Source organism: Salvia miltiorrhiza, chromosome 6 (assembly GCF_028751815.1).
Source record: "Salvia miltiorrhiza cultivar Shanhuang (shh) chromosome 6, IMPLAD_Smil_shh, whole genome shotgun sequence".
NCBI classification, from domain to species: domain Eukaryota; kingdom Viridiplantae; phylum Streptophyta; class Magnoliopsida; order Lamiales; family Lamiaceae; genus Salvia; species Salvia miltiorrhiza.
The window spans coordinates 31,919,635-31,937,947 of record NC_080392.1 but is presented as its reverse complement, the minus strand read 5'-3'; the positions used below and the strand labels follow the sequence as shown (position 1 = coordinate 31,937,947).

Here is an 18,313-nt window from a genome sequence, read left to right as displayed (position 1 = left end):
ATAAATCAAAAGCATAAATAAAAAGAAAGCAATTAAAATAAATAAAATAGATAAAACCCGAAAGAATGTTGAATGACAGCTTGAATCTTGTAGGAAAATAAAGCTAATCTATGAAAACAATAAAAGTCTAAGTCTAAAACTGAAAAGATGGAGAAAAGAGGTAAAGAGATGTGAAAAGATGTGTCTATTAGGTCAGGAAAATGACCTATATATAGGCACAGGAGATAAATACAGTATAAAACTCCAAAATATTGATAAAATATAAAAAACCCGAAAATTCCCGAAAATTCGGAAATTTCCGTCAACACTATTCAATGCTGTGCGTGACTTTCTTGTTTTGGCCATAACTTTCTTGTCTGAACTCCGATTTACGATCCGTTTGCGCTCACGAACTCGTATCGAGACGTTATACAACTTCTATTTCAGAAAAGATTTTTAAATTCGAACTCAATATTTCTGAAAAAATCATTAAAGTACGACCAAGTAACATATTTCACAAGATAAAGCAATTTAAGCACAAAACAATCATCCAACACTCAATTTCCTATAAAATTTACATCATATGAACACTAAAAATAATGGAAACATGAGTGTTATCAACTCCCCCAAACTTAAGCCATTGTTCGTCCTCGAATAATGAGAAGAACACAATCAATAACACGAATGGGTAAGAAATCTAGTTCATCGATGCCTCCAAAAAATAAAGGATAATGGAATTATCAAATCTTCAATAATCAAGTACAAAATTCACCAATAAACACAACCTATAGCAAAATCAACCTTGACATTCGAAACAATTGAATCTCACAAGGTATGTGTATCACTCAACTCTCAATTTGATGGAATATATAGGACGTGTATGCTCTCATCGAATTCAATGCAATGTAGGTCACTTACCATAAGCTTGCCAATCGTCTACAATCTCCATCGCTAAAAGTGTGCCAGAACTAAGATCATAAAGGTCTTTTTCTTTGGGTTTTAATGTAGGGACATTGGTTAAGGTAGAGAAATGTAGGCTAAGTGACTCAAATAGATTAAGAACACCAACCTTATAGCTTCACAAATCGAGCATGAAATAAATTCCATCTTCCTCCCAACTATGCCACCATAATCAACAAAACTCAAGGGATTCAATCATCACAAAACACAACTAAACACTCTTTTATGCTCCCCATTTACTTCCAACAAAGAAAGTCGATTTTCTAACAAATTTCTCAATAAACACTTGACTTTATATTTTTTCTTTTCTCTTTCTTTTTCTTTTTTTCTTCTTTTTTTTTCTCAACTTTCTAGAGCTTATAAGAGTAAATAGTAGCACAATATCATCCCTTCTTTTTCATGACCCACTATGATATTCACCACACAAAGATTCTCATATACTACATCACCCTCTATCATCCAGCTAAAGAATAAAAGCTAAACAGGCTCAAAGTAGATAACAAAGGATAATTTTTCGTTAAGGACAGTGTTTGGGATAATAATGTGGCTAACAAAAGATGGCCTAAAATCATCTCTTAATCCTAGGCACAATAGCAACCTCGACACAGGGACCATGGCAAGTTTTAGAAGATCACCACATGCATGACAAAACTCACAACAAAGAATAAACGGTGTATGATAAATAGATATGGCTCAAAATCTCACAGGTTTATTCAACGTCCAAAAGTCAAGGTCAAAATCACTCTAGAATTATGCAAATTAGTTCCAGTTATGCTCAAATCATCAAAGAAAAATCAAATTCCAATTTTTTCTTTTTTCACAAAAATCATCATTGGCATCTCACCAGAAATCTAATGGAGCAATAAACATCTCAAAATAAAAACACACACCACCAACCAAGCAGGTTAAAACAAAAAAGCTAACAAAAAGATAAAAGTGATACACATATCTACTCTCACCCCCCTCCCCCAAACTTATTACAGAACATAAGTTCGAAAATAAGTTTGGAGGGATGATGATATGTGTGTCACTACTCACAGAAATACATGCTCCATGGTGGTGGTATGAACAAGGCGCGAGTTCCCGCATCTTCCAAGCTCAACACTGCACTAAAACCCCAAACAAAACAACGAAACAAAAAGAAACAAAACAAAACTAAAAGAACGAAAAACAAAACAAAGAAAAACAGTTGGGTTACCTCCCAAAAAGTGCTTAATTTAACGTCTAGAGCTCGACGATACCTCATGGCCTCAATGAACATCAAACGCAGCGGGCGTGACAGACCGCCTAACACGAACAGAGACAGAGGACTCATGCGCATTAGCTGCGTGAACTTAATCAACCTGCAGGGTTTAGCGCAATAAACTTTATTGAGCTCCTTAAGGGGTGTCATTATCCTATATCGGATACGGGTACTAATACAAATAATCGAATATCATATATTAACCGTTATCACCCAAGATACAGAGTACTCAAGTTACTATATAACTCTCACTCATAGTAAGTCAAAGATATACACGAATTAACATATATATCTGAAATCTTATTAGTATTAAGATTTTATTAAGTCACCGAGATATTGATTCTTCACTTAAGTCAGATAGAAGAATACATCTCACTGTGGTCCTATCAATACGTTATGACGTACCAGTATAAAGACAAACTACTTCCATCTATACCGCAGCCTAAACCGATGACTCGTCCTAAATTCATCTCGGTTGTGATAATTTTATATCTCTTAAGTTTACTCCAATTATATGGTCTTCTGTGATCTACAACACACCATATAATCTACTTATATAGAGATAGAGAACATACATATGCAATCATGAATACAATCAGATAGGAGATTAAAACAGTGAACATAGGAATCATTGTATACAAGCATAAAAGGTTCTTGCTTTCAGTATACAAATCCAACAATCTCCCACTTATACTAAAGCAAACTTTTAGTATACAATGTGTCTAAATACTAGCTATTACAACAATCACTTCACTTCTTCTCCCACTTATACTGAAAGTTTTCTCTAAGTGGGTGGCATCAACCGCAATCCCATTCCTCGAGCATGCTTCTCGTAGGCCTTTTGCGGCAAGCTCTTCGTGAAAGGGTCAGCTAAGTTCTCCAAGGTTACAATCTTCTCAACCAGCACATCTCCTCTGTTTACGATTTCTCGTATGATGTGGTACTTTCTCTCTATGTGTTTGGTCACCTTGTGGGTCCTGGGTTCCATAGAATTTGCCACTGCACCCGAGTTATCACAATAAATTATGATACTCTTAGGTAAATTAGGTACCACTCCTAGATCCAAGAGGTAGTTTCGGAACCATACAGTCTCTTTAGCAGCTTCAGAAGCAGCTACGTACTCGGCTTCCATAGCGGAGTCTGCAATGCATTTCTGCTTTGCACTCCGCCATGATATGGCTCCACCTCCCAAGGTAAACACATATCCAGAGGTAGATCTCTTCTCATCCCAGTCAGCCTGGAAATCCAAATCGGTATAACCCAAAGGAGTTAGACTGTCTGATTGGTAAACTAGCCTATAATCTCGAGTCCTTTTCAGGTACTTGAGAATATGCTTTACCGCAGTCCAGTGTCCTGGTCCAGGGTTCGACTGATATCTTGCAACCATGCCAACGGCATAGCAAATATCAGGTCTCGTGCAAAGCATTGCATACATGAGGCTACCTACAACGGAAGCATATGGTACCTTCCTCATTTCCTCAACCTCACTAGGCGTCTTAGGACACATGTCCTTAGACAGAGGAATGTCATGTCTGAAAGGTAGCAAGCCTTTCTTGGCAGTTTGCATGCTGAAACGAGCAATCACAGTATCAATGTAGGACGCTTGAGATAAGCTCAACATCCTTTTCTGGCGATCACGAACAACCTTGATCCCCAGGATGTACGCTGCATCTCCTAAGTCCTTCATTTGAAACTGTTCGGATAACCACTTCTTTATGTCTGATAATAGCTCAACATTGTTGCCAATGAGGAGGATATCATCTACATAAAGTGCAAGGAAAACCACGTCACCATTGGCATCTAAATGGTACACGCAACTTTCATTTTCACAACGAGTAAATCCATAGGATTTAATAACCTCGTCAAAACGTTAAGTCCATAAATGGACTTCTTTAGCTTCCAAACAAGATGCTCTTCGCCCTTCTTCACAAATCCTTCGGGTTGCTGCATATAGATGTCCCTTCCTTCTTCTAGGAAACCGTTTAAGAAAGCGGTTTTGACATCCATTTGCCAAATCTCAAGGTTCATGTGGGCTACTATGGCAAGGAGTATTCGGATAGACTTGAGCATGGCAACCGACGAAAAGGTTTCATCGTAATCTATACCCTGTTCCTGGGTATATCCTTTCGCCACCAGTCTAGCTTTAAAAGCTGCGACTTCGCCATCCAAATCTCTATTTCTCTTGTATACCCACCTACTACCTATAGCTAAAAAGCCATCAGGCAGTTTAATTTTCTCGTATACATCCATAGCTGTCATGGATTCTATTTCAGAAACCATGGCGTCGTACTAAGAATCTGCATCTAGATCTTCCATCACTTGTCTAAAGTTATCAGGGTCGATATCCTTTTGTTCATCAACAGGAAGAAGATCCGAAGATTTTCCCAAGAACATAAATCGATCGGGTTGGACTATAACCCTCCCACTACGACGAAGCGGTGGTGGTACAGCTGTGATAATGGTTTGTGCAGTATCCTGTGGTGCATTCACTTGCACACTTGGCTGGGGTGATGGAATCGCCTGTCCATTGCCTTCGATTTCTTAAAGGACAATCTCGGACTTAGACTTGTGTTTATCTATATAATCATGTTCCAAGAATCGTGCGTTGGTGCTAACAACCACTTTCTGATCCTTAGGATTATAGAAATAACCACCTTTCGTTCCTTTAGGATATCCTACAAACAACATTACTTCGCATCTAGGCTCCAATTTCTTCGCTTCCTTGTCTAGCACGTATGCAGGACAACCCCATATCTTTATATGGTTTAGACTGGGCTGGCGCCCATACCATAACTCGACAGGAGTTTTAGGAACCGACTTGGACGGCAATAGATTCAGCAAGTATACCGCTGTTTCCAAGGCATATCCCCAAAACGAAATAGGCAATGATGCATAACTCATCATTGATCGTACCATTTCCAAAAGCGTCCTATTTCTTCTCTCCGCTACACCATTCTGTTGGGGAGTACCCGGTGCAGTCAATTGGGATGTAATCCCAGAATCTGACAAGTATTGCAAAAATTCGTTCCCGAGGTATTCGCCACCGCGATCAGACCGCAATGACTTAAGGGGATGTCATTATCCTATATCGGATACGGGTACTGATACAGATAATCAAATATCATATATTAATCGTTATCACCCAAGATACAGAGTACTCAAGTTACTATATAACTCTCACTCATAGTAAGTCAAAGTGATACACGAATTAACATATATATCTGAAATCTTATTAGTATTAAGATTTTATTAAGTCACCGAGATCTTGATTCTTCACTTAAGTCAGATAGAAGAATACATCTCACTGTGGTCCTATCAATACGTTATGACGTACCAGTATAAAGACAAACTACTTCCATCTATACCGCAGCCTAAACCGATGACTCGTCCTAAAGTCATCTCGGCTGTGATCATTTTATATCTCTTAAGTTTACTCCAATTATATGTAATACCCTGAGTTTCAATTCAGTGATTAAGAGTATAATATGAATAATTAATTTTTTTTTTTTGCATCTTTTATTTAATTTATTCTTGAAGCTATTTGATAATTACTAATTGTTGGATTTCTTTAAGATTATAGATTTGAAGAGGATGGATTAGAATATTTCTTAATCGACTTTGGTTCAATTTAATGAAGTAACGAATGTTATTTAATTAGTAAGTTATGAAAATAGCTTACTAATCTAATTAGTTTGTTTAATTAGTAGATATTTAGATGTTTAAAGAAAAAAAGGGAGTAAAAGAAAAGGGAAAAGAAAAAATAGAATTAGATATTTGTTTTCTTCTTTCTTATTCACGTCTCTGCCTTCTCTCTCTCTCCCGTATTCCTCTCTCTCGAACGCACTCAAAGAACAGAAGCCATGGGAGTATCTGGGTGAAGCTCAAGTCCGAAATTCAAGCCCTAGTTTCAGTCCGATTTCGTTTTCGAGTTCGAATTAAGGTTGGCTCCCATTCTCACATCGATTTGGAGACTGCGAATTCAAGATGTCTCAACTCCAATTTCTGATTTTTTTTTCAGTTTCGAGTCTAGATCATTTTGATTTTCAAGTATGTTGTTCCCTACGATCTTGTAAGCATGTTTTGTAGAGGAGATTCAATTGAATCAAAACCTAGGGCTGTTGTTTAAAGGGGGCAGATTATACTTTCTTCTCAAGCATGTACTTCAAATTTTGTTTGATGAATTGATTGAGTTTATGAGTGTTTATATACTGGAAGCATGGTGATTGATTTACAATTTATGGATGATAACTGTTAAACGAAATTAAAACTGGAATTCTGTCAAAATTTTACAGCAGTTTCAAGCTTATGTTTCGATGAGTTTTCATTGCTTGATGGCTTTGAAATTTTAGTATGTTTATCTATGATATGTGTATTTCGTCTCTGTAGAATTTCATGTCTTTTGGATGATGTTTGCTATTTTAAAGATATTTTGAAAAATCTTTGACAGAATCTGTCAACTGTTGGTAGACTTCACAAAAACGTTTATATCTATTAATCCATGAAGGATTTTGCATCACCGTTTTTTTTAAACGAAACTAGACTCCAATACCTTTCTAAAAACATAAGATTTAGATTTTTATGATCTCTGAAACAGAGCAGTTTATTATTTCAAAAATGCCCTGTTCTGCTGTCATATTTTTCCAACAGTAAAAGTGTATGAGTTTCATTGTTTATTTGGCAGGTCATATGAACGATTTCTCTTATGAAATTTTTACCAAATCTTCAAGGATGCCTTTAGTATTGGCTGATTAAATTTGATGAAATTTTATTAAGGTTTGCCTTGGTTTCTAATGGCCTAAACAAAATTGGCAGAAACTGTCAATCTTTGACAGCCTGCACTAAAAGAGCAATATCTCCAAAAACCTTTAACCTTTTTGGTTAACTACCATTTTTAGAGTGAACTACACTTCATGAAGTTTTTGAAATCACTTGGTATGAGAGTTTATGATGATTGAGTTGATTGTTATGAATTTTTAAAGATGACACAAAAACAGCAAAACTTTCTAGATAACAACTTGATCATATTTGTTTTGATGGATGATACAATATGACTAAATGGTGTGAGTTGTGAGAGTTATGATTTACGCACATACGTGTTGGTGTTTGATGCTCGAACAAATGGTTTCGAGCCTAAATGGTAGTGATGTGATAAAGAGTCTTGTGATTGTTTGATATATCGAGTTAAGGTATAGAAATGAGTCCACGTTATGTTATGCACGCATTAGGACCCCGTTGAACGACCCTATTTAAGGGTAGAGCATGCTGAAATTTGAGTTGACAGTTTTGACACATCGTCAAAGAACTGTTATAACTTTTTGTGTAGTTGTCTAATTTGAGAACCGTTAATTCCTACCGACCCTGACTTGACTACCTTTTTAATGGAACCACTCTCGTTACTTAATTCAAACCAAGTGTGAATTGATCACCTAAAGAAGCGGACTGTTTTGCTTTAGGAGTACTTTTATTTTAGATTTTAGATGGAGTTAATAATTATAACCTAAGGCGGTTATAATTAATTAATTCTACTATGACGAGGAGTTGTAGTAACTAAGAATGTTAATAATGGGTAAGTATACGAGTTATGTTGGATGCTAAGTTCTAATAAGGTTTATAAGAGGTTAATCGTTTAGAATAAATCTCTCCTTTCTTAACCGACCTTTTCTTCTCGGCTCACCGATTCTTCATTTAATGAAGGTCAATTTGGGAAGTAACGGTCCAAAGGAAGGAGGGGACGCGTGCCTACTAACTTAAGGACGTAATGAGGTGGGCTTTCTTAAACACGTATATAGAGATCCCCTGCATGCAGGCCTCTTATACGAAATGAAATGAATGACATGATATAATTGTTAAGTTTCGATTTTATGAAAATGATCAAATGATGAATGGTTCTTTATAAAATGAAATGAAATGAAGGGAATTATTATATGAAGGATGTTATATTCAAGTTATTGCATTGCCAAATTTTTGATGTTTTGGTATGTTATCTATCTGCTTGAGATGCAGAATTCGGTCCTATGCTAGTGTAGATACTAGTAAGGATTTGTGTACACTGAGGTGGTCGTGAGTCATCGAGCGGGTTGGCCGATCACAGTGCTGCAGAGGGAGGCCTCCCTCTCAGTACTTGATGTTATAACAGATATGATACATACTTGATGAGAAAAGTCTGCGCAGACAACTTTGAGGAAATGAAAATGAGTTTAGCTAATACAGGGCCTTTCTACAAATTCCTTGTATTATGCATATGAAATGGCAAATGACAATATTTATAGCTTTATAAGAATGAGATGTTTGGCATGTGTTCACTGAGTGCTTTTGTACTCAGCCCTGCATATGTTTTCTAAATGTGCAGGTTGAGCTGATGTGGTGATGGTGCTGCAATGAGCGGAGTCTCCAGGGTTGTTAATAAATGAAGTTAACCTGCCTAGAATATGTCTTCATACATATGTCTAGCTACTTTCCGCTGCAAAATAGTTATGATGTTATAGTATGTTATGTCATACTTTGAGTCTTAAGAGAATGATTTCATATGATGTACAATTGGATTAATGATGTTTATTAAGTTTTTATGTTGTCTTTCATAGAATGTTTAAATGAGTATTAATGAGAAATTATGACAAGTTTTTCTTAAGTTGAGTAAGTTTTACGTTTCCAAATGACGCCCCTTTCTTCCCCTTATTCTTTAACCCCATCCCTAGTCGTAGATCACTCGGCTTAACTATCCTTAGTTAGAGCGGGCTGCGACAGAGTGGTATCAGAGCGAAGGTTAGCTCTGAATTAGAAGTCTTGAGTTTAGTCTAGAATGAGTCACTAGACTAATAGTTATTAACAACCGTGAGCTCAGCGCACCATCACACCAGGCTCAACGAGGTATGTAAAATTTCAAAGTTTATTTGACGTTAAATTTTGAAGAGCATGATGTTGAGGTTATATGCTGAGTTATGATGTTATACTTTGAAGATGCATAGTTTGAGTTTGAGGATGACAACATGATTAACAATGAGTTATTATGTTGTAAGAGCATATGTGCTGTTACATGATGAATCATGAGAGCGTTTATATCATATGATGTTATATGATTGAGGATGCATAATTATGAGTTATGATGTGATGTATTTGAGATGTTTTGTGACGCGAGTTTTGCTCACGCAACCTGAATGGTACTTGAAAAGGTATCATGAGCCATAGTCTTTGGAGATGGCTTTGAGAGAGAATTGTTTGAGTTGTCTTACTGAGTCACGATGATTTAGATTAAGGGATCTAATATCATTGTTTAGAGAGATTCCCTACTAAGTAAAGATGGGACGAGATGAGAATTTAGATGTTTTGAGCTTGAGTTTTAAGATAACAGTACTACTTAGTAGGAGTTTTGCTAAGTTATGTTTTGTTTATTTCTGTTGCTGGAGCCAAGTAGAGTTAGTTCCTAGAGTTACCTTTAAGTTCTCCTTATAGGTTGGCCAGGACTGTTGGCACTGCACGAAAGTGGACTGCTGTGAGATCGAACTCAAGGAAGATCGGATACGAGGACGAGGCGTACCGTATGTGGTACAGAGATACCCTAGCAGATTTTCAAACACATGTTCATAGACTATGAAAGGATGAAAGCCTTATGGTTGTTACTAGACTAGATGACATCGTGCACCTAGTCCCCGTGCTACCAATCGAGTGGTAGGATTGAGCAAGGAAGAAAGCCTCTCAATATGTTGGGACATGTCGTCTTGAGCGCTGGACCCATAGGAGATGGGATTTGTTGCAGATACCCTGATTTTCTATGCGGATCTACTGACCGGATGCCTGTTTTCTACCAGGGACTCCAGAAGAGTGTAGTAGATATCGAGTCGATCCTTGAGTATCAGTTACCAAAGATGATAAAATGATAAACGATAATGAGGATGAGAAGTAGCCGAGGAGGGCTAGAGTTGATGAGGATGAGAAGAGAAGCCGATGTAGGCTAGAGCTAAGGATGATCTTGAGAGTATGAGCGGTACACCCTCGTTTTTGATTAGTTTCAATTACATTGCGATGTATATAACTTACTTAGGAGATACTGGTACTTGAGCTTTTGACATGATGATAGATGAGCATGCGAATATAGTACCCTACTGATGTTAGATAGATGAATGTTAAGGTGACCGTGAGGGTTTCCTTAGAGTTTGAGTTAGTGAGTTGAACTTGAGTTTCGATGACGCTTAGAGTGTTGGTTGAGTTGAGTTTTTCCTTTTTGTGATTACAAAATGCCTCAAAGATTTCATCAAGAGTGTGGCGTGGAGGATAGGTGAGAGACAATACTCCGCCACCACCACCGCAACATGAGAGGAGAGTCGAAAAATATTGAACTTTCGGAACAAGAGTCTAGAACATAGGACCCTGAGTTTAAGCTTTTAGCTTGCTGGTGCGAACTTAAGTTTTATTATGTATAGTATGTTGAGGGTTTAGAAGACACAGAATTTCCAAGTTCGGGATAGTATATCCCGTGTGACTGGGGAGTGATTATGTTGGACCTGGCCAGTCCGCATGATCCAAATCTCAGTAGACGTTTTTTTTTTTGGGTTTATAAACCCACGTGTTTCAACTTTTGGTTAAAAAGCCAGATGGGTTCTTACTCTAGGTCATTTTTGTTCGACCTGGTAGTTACTTCATTCTACCATCTGGTCATTCATTTGAGTCTTTTGAACAATTTTGTTTGCAACAATTTGTTTTGATGTCATTCTAGGGTTGAACCCTTACAACTTTTGAGTTATCCTAGTAGATTCTTTTAATGTATAAGACTAGTGAGAGACACGTCAGAGGACTTTAACACCTGAGCAACTGCTAAACTATACTTGAAAACAATTCAAGGCTACTCTTGAGAAGTATGTACCGAGGGGTACAGTAAGCAGCGAGAGGCTGATTATCGAAGTTTGATGCAAGGAAAGAAATCGGTTGTAGAGTATAACCGAGAATTCTGTGAGCTATCACGTTCGCTCATCAGAAGATGGATACTGATGAAGAGATGTCTGAGTTTTATGTGCCGATTTAAGGCAGGACTTTAAGGTAGTATGGGCAAGTTATTGGATGCACCAGTTAGAATCCTGTTTAATACAGGAGCCTCGCATTCTTTAATTGGTTGAAGCATGTTACCTTCAAACTCGAACCAAAACAAGCTAGTCCCAAGTTGAGAGTAATCACTCCTGTAGGAAGAGCTACTACAGTTTCTCACATGATTTCTAACTTAGAGCTTGAGTTAGGATCACTAAAGATGAAAGCAAGAACCTTGCACTTAATGCCTATGTGGAACGTAGACATTATTCTAAGGATGGACTGGTTAGCAGAGAACTTTGCCCCGATTGATTGTAAGAAGAGACAGATAACTTTCCAACCACCTGGGAAGGAACAGACATGTTTTCACGGCATTGATAGAAAGAAGAGAGTTCCAATCGTTTCGGCACTTCAGGCGTCGAAATTGGTAAAGAAGAAAGGAGCACAAGCTTACCTAGTTTACTTGAATGATGAAGGAGAATCAAGTAAAAACTTTGAGGATGTAGCAGTGGTAAGGGAATATAGAGATGTATTTCTCAAGGTCTTACCAGGATTGCCACCAACAAGACAGTTGGAGTTCACTATCGACCTAGAACCTGGATCAGCACCAGTGGCGAAGGCACCCTACAGAATGGCGCCTAAGGAGCTACAAGAGTTGAAGATCCAGCTACAAGAACTGCTCGAGTTAGGTTTTATCAGACCTAGTGTATCCCCGTGGGGAGCACCAGTCCTTTTTGTCAAAAAGAAGGATGGCACGTTGAGAATGTGCATAGATTATCGAGAGCTGAATAAATTGACACTCAAGAACAAATATATTTTGCCGAGGTTAGATGACTTGTTTGATCAATTACGAGGAGTGAGCTTTTTTCTTGAAAGTTGACTTGAGATCAGATTACCACCAGTTGAAATTTTGACAGAAGGATATACCTAAGACAGCTTTTCAAATGAGGTATGAGCACTATGAGTTCATAGTTATGCCATTCGGTTTGACGAAGGCACCAGTAGTTTTCAAGGATCACATGAATCGAGTTTTCATCAATAACTGGATAAATTTGTCCTAGTTTTTATAGATGATATTCTCATCTATTCAAAGAATGAGCAGAAGCGCCAAGACATTTGAGAACGATGTTGGAAATGCTAAGAGTTGAGAAGCTTTTTGCCAAATTCACCAAGTACGAGTTTTGGTTGAACGAAGTAACTTTTCTAGGACATATTGTATCATCCGAAGGAATTAAAGTTGACCCCGCCAAGGTACAAGCTGTACATGAGTGGAGATCACCAACTACGCCTAACGAGATTCGCAGCTTTTTAGGCTTAGCAGGATACTATCAGAGGTTTATTGAAGGATTTTCCACGATAGCAAGACCGATGACACAATTACTTAGAAACGAAGCTAAGTACAATTGGAAAGAGGAGTGTGAAGAGAGTTTTTAAGAGCTTAAAGAAAATTGACTACAGCACCAGTGCTGCTAGTCCCAAAAATGGATAAAGAGTATACCATCTACACAGATGCGTCAAAGAATGGGCTAGGATGTGTTTTGATGCAAGAAGGATGAGTTATAGTCTATGCATCACGACAACTTAGACCCCACGAGATAAATTATCCAACGCATGATTTAGAGCTTGCAGCCGTTGTGCATGCCCTGAAAATTTGGAGACATCATCTCTACGGAGTTAGATGTGAGATTTTCATGGACCACAAAACTTTGAAATACTTTTTCGAGTATAAGGATATTAACATGAGGCAAAGGAGATGGCTCGAATTAGTAAAGGATGTTAACTGCGACATTAATTATCACCCTGGCAAGGCCAATGTAGTAGCCGATGCATTGAGCCGAAAGGTCTCGTCAAAGTTAGGATGTCTTCTCACGAGAAAGGATGAGCTTATAAAGGACTTTGACAAGATGAGGATAGAGATGATAAAACCACCAGGGACGATAGCGAGTATTGTTGCGACGATGCCTAGTTTGAGGAAAATGGTGATTGAAGCACAAGGAAAGATGAGACAATGAACAAGTTACGAGAAAGGATAAGAGCAGGAGATCTCAAGAATTACCAGGAAGCATCAGACGATGCTATTTTCTTTGAAGGGAGAATATGCATTCCCCACGATGATGAACTTAAGAATAAGATCATGAGTGAAGCCCATGATACCCCTTATACTGCCCACCCCGGAAGTACCAAGATGTATCAGGATCTAAAAGAAAAATTTTGGTGGGAAGGGATGAAACGAGATGTGGCCTAATTTGTTGAACGATGTCTTGCCTGCCAGCAAGTGAAAGCATTGCACCAACGGCCCTATGGAAACTAAATCCACTAGAGATTCCAGAATGGAAGTGGGATCATATAGCCATGGATTTTGTGACAGCATTACCCAAGAGCAACAAAGGAAACACAGTAATTTGGGTAATTATTGATCGACTAACAAAGTCTGTACATTTCATACCGATTCCAATCACGTATGGGTCAGATAAGTTAGCACAGTTGTACGTCCGTGAGATTATAAGATTGCATGGAGTACCAGTGTCGATCACATCAGATAGAGATTCCAAATTCACATCACGCTTTTGGATGAGTTTACAAAAAGAGTTAGGCACGAGACTAAATTTTAGCACAGCTTTTCATCCTCAGACAGATGGACAGTCAGAGAGGACTATTCAGACTCTTGAGGATATGATCAGGACGGTTGTCCTTGATCGAGGAGTAAATTGGGAGCAAGTTTTACCACTTATTGAATTTGCATATAACAACAGTTATCAGGCGACTATCGGTATGGCACCGTATGAAGCTCTATATGGAAGGAAGTGTAGATCGCCACTTTATTGGAATGAAGTTGGTGAGAGAAAAGTGTTAGGACACGACACAGTAGAGGAAATGATTCAGATTGTTCGGAAAATAAGACAGAGAATCAAAGAAGTACAAGATAGGCAGAAATCTTATGCAGACACCCGCCGAACAAAGTTACAATTTGAGACGGGAGATAAATAGATTTGGAGTTAAAGGAAAGCTTCAACCCAGATTTATAGGTCCTTATGAGATCTTGGAAAGGATGGGCCCGGTAGCTTATAAGTTGGCATTGCCACCTAGCTTTGGAAATACTCATAACGTGTTTCACGTGTCACAATTGAGGAAATATGTGTTCAACCCCAAACATGTTGTCTACCAAGATGAGGTGATTCTCAAACCGGACTTAAGTTACGAAGAACGCCCGGAGATCATTTTGGATCGCAAAATTCAGCAATTGAGAAACAAATCAATTGCATTAGTTAAAGTCCAATGGAGACATCATGGTTACGAGGAAGCAACGTGGGAGCTTGAGGATAAGATGCAAGAAAAGTACCCAGAACTTTTCCAAGAGGTACAAATTTCGGGACGAAATTTCTTTTAAGGGGGAGGGTATGTAATACCCTGAGTTTCAATTCAGTGATTAAGAGTATAATATGAATAATTAATTTTTTTTTTGCATCTTTTATTTAATTTATTCTTGAAGCTATTTGATAATTACTAATTGTTGGATTTCTTTAAGATTATAGATTTGAAGAGGATGGATTAGAATATTTCTTAATCGACTTTGGTTCGATTTAATGAAGTAACGAATGTTATTTAATTAGTAAGTTATGAAAATAGCTTACTAATCTAATTAGTTTGTTTAATTAGTAGATATTTAGATGTTTAAAGAAAAAAAGGGAGTAAAAGAAAAGGGAAAAGAAAAAATAGAATTAGATATTTGTTTTCTTCTTTCTTATTCACGTCTCTGCCTTCTCTCTCTCTCCCGTATTCCTCTCTCTCGAACGCACTCAAAGAACAGAAGCCATGGGAGTATCTGGGTGAAGCTCAAGTCCGAAATTCAAGCCCTAGTTTCAGTCCGATTTCGTTTTCGAGTTCGAATTAAGGTTGGCTCCCATTCTCACATCGATTTGGAGACTGCGAATTCAAGATGTCTCAACTCCAATTTCTGATTTTTTTTTTCAGTTTCGAGTCTAGATCATTTTGATTTTCAAGTATGTTGTTCCCTACGATCTTGTAAGCATGTTTTGTAGAGGAGATTCAATTGAATCAAAACCTAGGGCTGTTGTTTAAAGGGGGCAGATTATACTTTCTTCTCAAGCATGTACTTCAAATTTTGTTTGATGAATTGATTGAGTTTATGAGTGTTTATATACTGGAAGCATGGTGATTGATTTACAATTTATGGATGATAACTGTTAAACGAAATTAAAACTGGAATTCTGTCAAAATTTTACAGCAGTTTCAAGCTTATGTTTCGATGAGTTTTCATTGCTTGATGGCTTTGAAATTTTAGTATGTTTATCTATGATATGTGTATTTCGTCTCTGTAGAATTTCATGTCTTTTGGATGATGTTTGCTATTTTAAAGATATTTTGAAAAATCTTTGACAGAATCTGTCAACTGTTGGTAGACTTCACAAAAACGTTTATATCTATTAATCCATGAAGGATTTTGCAGCACCGTTTTTTTTAAACGAAACTAGACTCCAATAACTTTCTAAAAACATAAGATTTAGATTTTTATGATCTCTGAAACAGAGCAGTTTATTATTTCAAAAATGCCCTGTTCTGCTGTCATATTTTTCCAACAGTAAAAGTGTATGAGTTTCATTGTTTATTTGGCAGGTCATATGAACGATTTCTCTTATGAAATTTTTACCAAATCTTCAAGGATGCCTTTAGTATTGGCTGATTAAATTTGATGAAATTTTATTAAGGTTTGCCTTGGTTTCTAATGGCCTAAACAAAATTGGCAGAAACTGTCAATCTTTGACAGCCTGCACTAAAAGAGCAATATCTCCAAAAACCTTTAACCTTTTTGGTTAACTACCATTTTTAGAGTGAACTAAACTTCATGAAGTTTTTGAAATCACTTGGTATGAGAGTTTATGATGATTGAGTTGATTGTTATGAATTTTTAAAGATGACACAAAAACAGCAAAACTTTCTAGATAACAACTTGATCATATTTGTTTTGATGGATGATACAATATGACTAAATGGTGTGAGTTGTGAGAGTTATGATTTACGCACATACGTGTTGGTGTTTGATGCTCGAACAAATGGTTTCGAGCCTAAATGGTAGTGATGTGATAAAGAGTCTTGTGATTGTTTGATATATCGAGTTAAGGCATAGAAATGAGTCCACGTTATGTTATGCACGCATTAGGACCCCGTTGAACGACCCTATTTAAGGGTAGAGCATGCTGAAATTTGAGTTGACAGTTTTGACACATCGTCAAAGAACTGTTATAACTTTTTGTGTAGTTGTCTAATTTGAGAACCGTTAATTCCTACCGACCCTGACTTGACTACTTTTTAATGGTACCTCTCTCGTTACTTAATTCAAACCAAGTGTGAATTGATCACCTAAAGAAGCGGACTGTTTTGCTTTAGGAGTACTTTTATTTTAGATTTTAGATGGAGTTAATAATTATAACCTCAGGCGGTTATAATTAATTAATTCTACTATGATGAGGAGTTGTAGTAACTAAGAATGTTAATAATGGGTAAGTATACGAGTTATGTTGGATGCTAAGTTCTAATAAGGTTTATAAGAGGTTAATCGTTTAGAATAAATATCTCCTTTCTTAACCGAACTTTTCTTCTCGGCTCACCGATTCTTCATTTAATGAAGGTCAATTTGGGAAGTAACGGTCCAAAGGAAGGAGGGGACGCGTGCCTACTAACTTAAGGACGTAATGAGGTGGGCTTTCTTAAACACGTATATAGAGATCCCCTGCATGCAGGCCTCTTATACGAAATGAAATGAATGACATGATATAATTGTTAAGTTTTGATTTTATGAAAATGATCAAATGATGAATGGTTCTTTATAAAATGAAATGAAATGAAGGGAATTATTATATGAAGGATGTTATATTCAAGTTATTGCATTGCCAAATTTTTGATGTTTTGGTATGTTATCTATCTGCTTGAGATGCAGAATTCGGTCCTATGCTAGTGTAGACACTAGTAAGGATTTGTGTACACTGAGGTGGTCGTGAGTCATCGAGCGGGTTGGCCGATCACAGTGCTGCAGAGGGAGGCCTCCCTCTCAGTACTTGATGTTATAACAGATATGATACATACTTGATGAGAAAAGTCTGCGCAGACAACTTTGAGGAAATGAAAATGAGTTTAGCTAATACAGGGCCTTTCTACAAATTCCTTGTATTATGCATATGAAATGGCAAATGACAATATTTATAGCTTTATAAGAATGAGATGTTTGGCATGTGTTCACTGAGTGCTTTTGTACTCAGCCCTGCATATGTTTTCTAAATGTGCAGGTTGAGCTGATGTGGTGATGGTGCTGCAATGAGCGGAGTCTCCAGGGTTGTTAATAAATGAAGTTAACCTGCCTAGAATATGTCTTCATACATATGTCTAGCTACTTTCCGCTGCAAAATAGTTATGATGTTATAGTATGTTATGTCATACTTTAAGTCTTAAGAGAATGATTTCATATGATGTACAATTGGATTAATGATGTTTATTAAGTTTTTATGTTGTCTTTCATAGAATGTTTAAATGAGTATTAATGAGAAATTATGACAAGTTTTTCTTAAGTTGAGTAAGTTTTACGTTTTCAAATGACGCCCCTTTCTTCCCCTTATTCTTTAACCCCATCCCTAGTCGTAGATCACTAGGCTTAACTATCCTTAGTTAGGGCGGGCTGCGACATTATATGATCTTCTGTGATCTACAACACACCATATAATCTACTTATATAGAGATAGAGAACATACATATGCAATCATGAATACAATCAGATAGGAGATTAAAACAGTGAACATAGGAATCATTGTATACAAGCATAAAAGGTTCTTGCTTTCAGTATACAAATCCAACAGATAACGCTTCCATTTGGCACATCTATCATAGCTTGCCCCGTAGCTAAGAATGATCGACCAAGAATCAACGGCGGATCTGTATCTTCGGGAATATCGAGGACCAAGAAATCTGTAGGGAAGACGAGCTTGTCAACCTTCACAAAGATGTCTTCAAGCTTTCCTCTTGGCTTCACTCTTGATCGGTCCGCCATCTGAATCTCCATCGAGGTCGGCTTGAGATCTCCAATTCCCAACCGCTTGAAAACAGAGA

At 37.3% G+C, this 18,313-nt stretch overlaps 2 long non-coding RNA genes across 2 annotated transcripts; both read left to right on the top strand.

Moving 5' to 3' along the window:
• The first annotated feature begins 5,974 nt into the window (after positions 1–5,974).
• Positions 5,975–8,810, top strand: LOC130989096 (uncharacterized). The gene is made up of 3 exons (XR_009090467.1): positions 5,975–6,122; positions 7,877–7,945; positions 8,532–8,810. It is a non-coding gene; the product is annotated as an uncharacterized LOC130989096 (long non-coding RNA).
• Positions 8,811–14,942: 6,132 nt separating this feature from the next.
• LOC130989095 (uncharacterized) lies at positions 14,943–17,625 on the top strand. The gene is made up of 3 exons (XR_009090466.1): positions 14,943–15,090; positions 16,845–16,913; positions 17,500–17,625. It is a non-coding gene; the product is annotated as an uncharacterized LOC130989095 (long non-coding RNA).
• Positions 17,626–18,313: the final 688 nt, after the last annotated feature.